The sequence below is a fragment of the Solanum stenotomum genome, chromosome 4 (assembly GCF_019186545.1).
Source record: "Solanum stenotomum isolate F172 chromosome 4, ASM1918654v1, whole genome shotgun sequence".
In the NCBI taxonomy this organism is placed as follows: Eukaryota; Viridiplantae; Streptophyta; class Magnoliopsida; order Solanales; family Solanaceae; genus Solanum; species Solanum stenotomum.
In genome coordinates, this window is record NC_064285.1 from 50,711,262 (window position 1) to 50,717,261 (window position 6,000).

A 6,000-nucleotide genomic window follows, 5' to 3' on the forward strand; every position below is an offset into this window, starting at 1 on the left:
AATCCACGCCAGGATGATCATGATAGATCAATTGCAGTCATTATTAATCTTGACACTGCACAAATTCATTTCCTTCACAGATAATGTACTACCTCTCCTTAGCCATTAAAATGTTCAGTCTAAAATTTGTGTTCAGAACTGATGATGGCCTGTCATATTTTCCCGTAATTGACAATTGGCTTGAATTTTCTGTGAATAGTAAAGTGGAGGATTTACTCCTGAATATACGTTATAGAATTGTTTATCCAACTAGGCATGACAAATCCTATAGCTTGCCAGAAGTTCTCTTTAGTAATTCATCGATTACAAAACTTAAGTGCAATAATTGCACAACATGAGAAGATTTGCGTACTAAATTAAACATCTCTGAAGAATTTAATGTTGAAAAGTTTGTTTATCCAGGATTAACACTATAAAGAAATAATGTCAAATTTTCCTCAATTGTAATCACTGAATGTATATGGATTTTGTGGTTTTAATCGTTTGCCCAAAATCCATAGATTAAAACCACAAAATTCATATAGATTCAAAGATTCCAATTAAGGACAATTAGACATTATTTGTTTAATGTGTTCATCTCGGATTAACAAACTTTCCTACGTTAAACTCTTTAAAGATGTCCAATTTAGTACGGATTCATCTAATGTTCTGCAATTATTGCAGTTGAGTTTTATAATCAATGAACTACTATAGAGAACTTCTCACAAGCTATAGGGTTGGTCATAATGCCCAGTCGGATAAGCAGTTCTATAACATATATTCAGGGGTAAATCCTCCACTTTCTTATTCACAGCAAATTCAATCCACTTGTCAATTACGGGAAAATAAGAAACACCATCATCAAGATTAAACATAAAGTTTAGACTAAACTCTTTAATGGTAGAGCAGTTAAGGAGAGGCAGTACATTATCCGTTAAGGAAATGAATTTGTGCAGTGTCAAGATTAATAATGACTGCAATTGATCTATCATGATCATCCTAACGTGGATCGGTATTCTATCAAAGGTGATACATGTTGCTTTGAAATTACTGCTCTATATGTTGAACATTTAACGATTTCTTGGGTTTTAATAATATGAAAATTAAGTCGAGGGACTTGCCATCTTTGAACCACGCAAATCTTGATCTCTACTGTGATGAATTAGATGAAATGAATGAAAACATGGAGAAAGATCTTTTGGCAAGCGTTCATTGTGCTAATGAGCTAATATTGTCATCCTGGTTTACCAAGGTCAGTTTTCAGTCCCAAATGTCTGCAGTCTTTTTATGTTGATTGTGAATTGAGCCTGTGTTTTTTACCTATCAACTTGATTATACGATGGGGGTCATCATTTTTTCAATTAACCTGATTAATTATCTATTGATTCACTTCCTTTTAATTAACTCATATAGTTTTAATTTAGTACGTGAGATTAAACATTAGTTCCTTTTATTGGTCTAAGCTATAAGGTGTTACAAGAATGGGAAATCACAGCAGGTTGAGTTTGTAAGCCCTGTAAATTAATGTACTTACTTTTTTTGTTCCTTATTCTTCTATTTAGGTGATTTCCAGTTTGATGTTGGAAGAGAAACACATCTCCTTACTGTTGTTGGAATGCAGATGGTTGACAATAAGTTCTTGTATTTCAAAACATTTCTTCCCCCAGACATGCTCTTAAGGTCGACTCGTAATTTGGAAAACCTAATGATATTTCTTGATATGCCAAAAATTTTTCAATTCACAATATCTTTATGTCAAATGTATATTGATCCCTTACAGCCTCAATTACTTGAATTTCATTACTATTGTTCTTTATATTTCCACCTAACTCGATTTGTCCATGTTATGTATTTGTAGTACCATGTTTTTTTAGGGCGAACACATTGATTTGCTGGAAGACAAACACCTTTCGTTTGAACAATACATATTCCAAGTTTCCTTACAGAATTTGAAGAATGTCAAGATTATGCAATTTTGTAGTCGGACGTGTAGTTTTGAAGTAATAAAGCTCCATAAATTCTTGAAGTTCTTACTTGAGCATGCAATAAATCCCAAGAAACTTGTTATAGTATCAGAGCATAAGGATTGCAACAGTTGTTCTACTAATACCGCAAATCTAATGAAGCATTTGTTAACTTTCCCAACAAGTGCAATTATTTCCTTCAGACCAATAAGTCATAATGTTTTCCATTCCTAGTTTGTTGCTCTTATTTTTGTTGTCATTTTTTTTTTTAATGAGGATAACTTGTTATGAAAATTATACTATGTGCCAGCCATTAATTAGAACAAAAAACAGCTGATCGTCTATGGTTTATGCTCATAAAAAAGAGAGCTAGTTCGCATCTCCATCTACATGAATGGAATCAACCTTCTTGGGAGTGGACTAGCTGGCTGGGCGGCCTAGATTGAATATCACTATTGCTAGCTGGGCTGGAAGTTGACTGGATTACTAGATATTGTGGTTACTTGTGTTGGGAGCCTGACTTTGGTTTCATAGGTCTGGATTTGTGGTTCCTTTCTCTCTTATAGACTTAGTTACTCTTGGTACCTGTTAGGCTTACGGGGGTCTGTTTGAGTTTGATTTTCACATGTGCATGAGTGTACATTCTACACCTAGAGGGGTCTAGTTAGGTTTAGTCTAGATGTATTTAGATTTACTTTCAATATGCTTGTATGCTTTCTTTCATATTCGTTTTGACCTTGATGTGTTCCCATAGGTTTTGTTCTTTCTCAGGTGACTTGGGATTAGGGTTATTCAAGCTGGATACTTCTTGTGATTCCTTGTCAGGGGACGTTGATCCACGGTGGCTTAGTATTGATTGATCTCATATTCAACATCCTATTGGGAGTCAACACCACTCGAGACACTCTTTCTAGTTGGATTGCTTTGAAGTGGTTTGTCTAGATGGGCGACTTTGATATTTTGAGACCCTTTTTGGAGTCAACACGCCCCCATGTCAGTCTTGCTAGTAGGGTTGGGAGTCCACCAGCTGGATGGGCGACCTAGATTGATTGTTACTCTTGCTAGCTGGGCTGGAAGTTGACTAGATTACTAGATATTATGGTTACTTGGGTTGCGAGCCTGAATTTTGTTTCTTGTGTTTGGATTTGTGGTGACTTTATCTTTTGTAGACTTAGTAACTCTTTATATCCATCGGGCTTACAAGGTCTATTTAATTTTCATTTAAACATATGCATTAGTGTATGCGATAGGCTTATAGGGGTTAGTTAAGTTTAGCTTAGGTTTACTTAGATTTACATTCGGTATGCTTTCTTTCATATCCACTTTGACTTATGTCTATTTCTAGATTCTATCTTTTCATATTGTTTTTACCTTTCTTGCTCAGTCGACATGTGACGTCTACAAAGTACCAATTTTTTATACTCATGCTACAATATTAATTTGTTTCATCATGAAGGTCCTAGTACCAGCTAGCAGCGGTGATTGTTTGTGCAATTAGAAGAATTAGGGATTTGGAGATGAGTGTGCGCACTTGGACCAATTAGTCATAATGTTTGTGCTAATGAAGCATTTGTTAGCTTTTCCAACAAGTGCAATTATTTCCTTTGGACCAATTAGTCATAATGTTTTCTATTCCTACTTTGTTGCTATTATTTTTGTTGACATTTGTTCTTTGTTTTAATGTGGATAACTTGTTATGAAAATTAAATTATGTGCCAGCCATTAATTAGAGCAAAAAATAGTAGATCGTCCCTTAACCTATGGTTTGTGCTCATAAAAAGGAGAGCTAGTTTTCATCTCCCTCTACAAGGATGGAACAAACCTTCGGGTTTTACCTGTTACCACACATCCATTTAAGGCATTACAACTCGGTGGGACCAACAAAGAATGTGGTCCAATTGATGGTACTGCTTCTCTCTTAGACAGAAGTTTCTGTATCTAGCTTTCGGTATAGAAAAATCTTTGGTAGGAGTGTTACCCCTAAATGGACCCTAACGGAGGCAAAGAATCATTTAGGCTCCAATGTGGATATCAGACACCCTAAAAAAAATGAGAAGCCATTTTTTATGAAATTTAGTTATCTTTTATAGTAGAACTAGATAAAGGATGCCCGTGCAAGGCACGTGCTTTAAGTATTGAGATGCAAATAAAGAAAAGACTATTAAGCCTAATATTAACATATTTATGTTTCACCATATGTTACATTTAGTTTATGGAACATTATACTGAGAGCTTGCTAGAAAGGTGATGTTTATCGTGACCAACCACACTATCCTACGATATGAGTGTCTACGATCGTCGATAATATAGTAACCCAACTGAGGGTTAGGGTCATGCCCCAAGGGAGCGGTTTTGAAAATTAATAACCAATTAGAATTTCATTCAAATCCTCGTAGGTAATGCTCTTGGTCTGCCTTCAATCAGTTTATCAGCCTAAGGCTTCGCTCTATTACCAGGAGTGGAGAGAAAGTGAAAGAGGAAAGGTGTTTTCCCATTCGATTGATCGATTCAGAGTCCCGAACCGAAGCCCAAGCCCATACTCTGACTAAGAAAGACTTTTGGGCATTGCTTGGGTCGAGCTAGTGGCGAAAGCTAAGGAAGGTTGTTTCCAAGATACATTTGCAATAAAAGACATTGTAAATTAAAGAGGGTGACACAAAAGTGTCAAATATCAAAGGGGTTTTTGTAACAACTACTAAAACAGCAAAATAAACAAGAAAATGAAGTTTGGGGAAAGATTTTTGGGATGTGATCGCAATACATGTTGAGATAAATTGTTGGGTACATGCTTTCGATAGGACATTTGCAAAATAATAGTGACTAAGCTAAGATTTAAATGGAAATAAGTTCCCTCTCAGGCAACTTACCCCGTTTCAAATGTGTTCCTCTCGGAAACCCATTTGCCGCATGAAGACTAGCCTACACCTTACCCCACTCACTCTGTCGAGCTGAATGTTAGGATATGGGACTAGGGCTCACCCTCTCGGGCGGAACCTCATGTCGACCAACTCATTAGGCCATCAGTCTAGTGGTTTTGGTTTCGCGACCACCCTCTCGGGAAAGCCAAAAACACATGGGTGGCTTTGTATTTGCAACTACAAACCCTCTAGATTAAACCAAAACCACTAGGTGAAATCACCATTAAAATACATTTAACCTATCAGCAAGCAAGACCCAACAAGAATATCAACCCATATTTGCTAAATCACACCCTAAGAATGGGGGATTTTAGCCACACATCAAGAAATAAGAAATTATACCCAACATGATAATGAAATCAACTGGTATGAGAAACTAAACCGTGAATAAACCAAAGGAAAATGAATAGAGAAAACCAACTTCCAACTTGGGGAAGAAGAACTCCTTTCGTGAAGTCTCCACAAAACCCTCTCCAAACTTGAGAGAAATATATCAGCTAGAATATGTTTTAAAGTGAAAATAATAATAATAATTGTTCCACTCCAAAAATCTCTTTCTAACTAGTATTTATAGTTTTCATAGATTGTTGTGCAGAGGATTGTTCGGCGACATCAGACGAGATCACCGATAAAATTGGCGATCCGCCCTTTGGTAAGCTCATCACCTTCAGTGTCTTGCCTTTTGCGTCCTCGCATTCTGGATCATTGGGCGGTACATTACTGCTTTGCGGAACTGATCGGCGACTCGCCGACTGCTCCTTTCCTCGCCTTTTGATCCATTTCCTTCAAGGATTCGCATATTGGAACAAAGGGTGGTTCATGTCATTTCGGCAGCTCGCCAAGTTGAACTCGACGACCTGTAGGATTCTATTTCTTGTTTGTTTTAGCCCTATTTGCTCCATTTTGTGCCTAAGTGTCCATGCTTCCACTAAAACGTCAAATAACTGAAACTTCATCATTTTTATCAGGTATTGAGATAAAACAAGCATTCAAGGACACGATTTCTATTAAAATAAAGCCCTAAATGATTCCAATTTGTGGACTCATCAAAAGGCTACAACATATCATAGTATTTTTTAATTTATCTGCTAAGCCTGAGGCTGTGGAAGCAGCACCACAAATTTCTTGTTCGAAGGTCC

General features: G+C 36.7%; 1 non-coding gene and 1 pseudogene across 1 annotated transcript; both read left to right on the forward strand.

Moving 5' to 3' along the window:
- The first annotated feature begins 1,075 nt into the window (after positions 1-1,075).
- Positions 1,076-2,177, forward strand: LOC125861557 (uncharacterized; annotated as a pseudogene).
- A 1,533-nt stretch (positions 2,178-3,710) lies between these two features.
- LOC125863459 (U6atac minor spliceosomal RNA) lies at positions 3,711-3,836 on the forward strand. Its single transcript, XR_007446148.1, has one exon. It is a non-coding gene; the product is annotated as a U6atac minor spliceosomal RNA (small nuclear RNA).
- Positions 3,837-6,000: the final 2,164 nt, after the last annotated feature.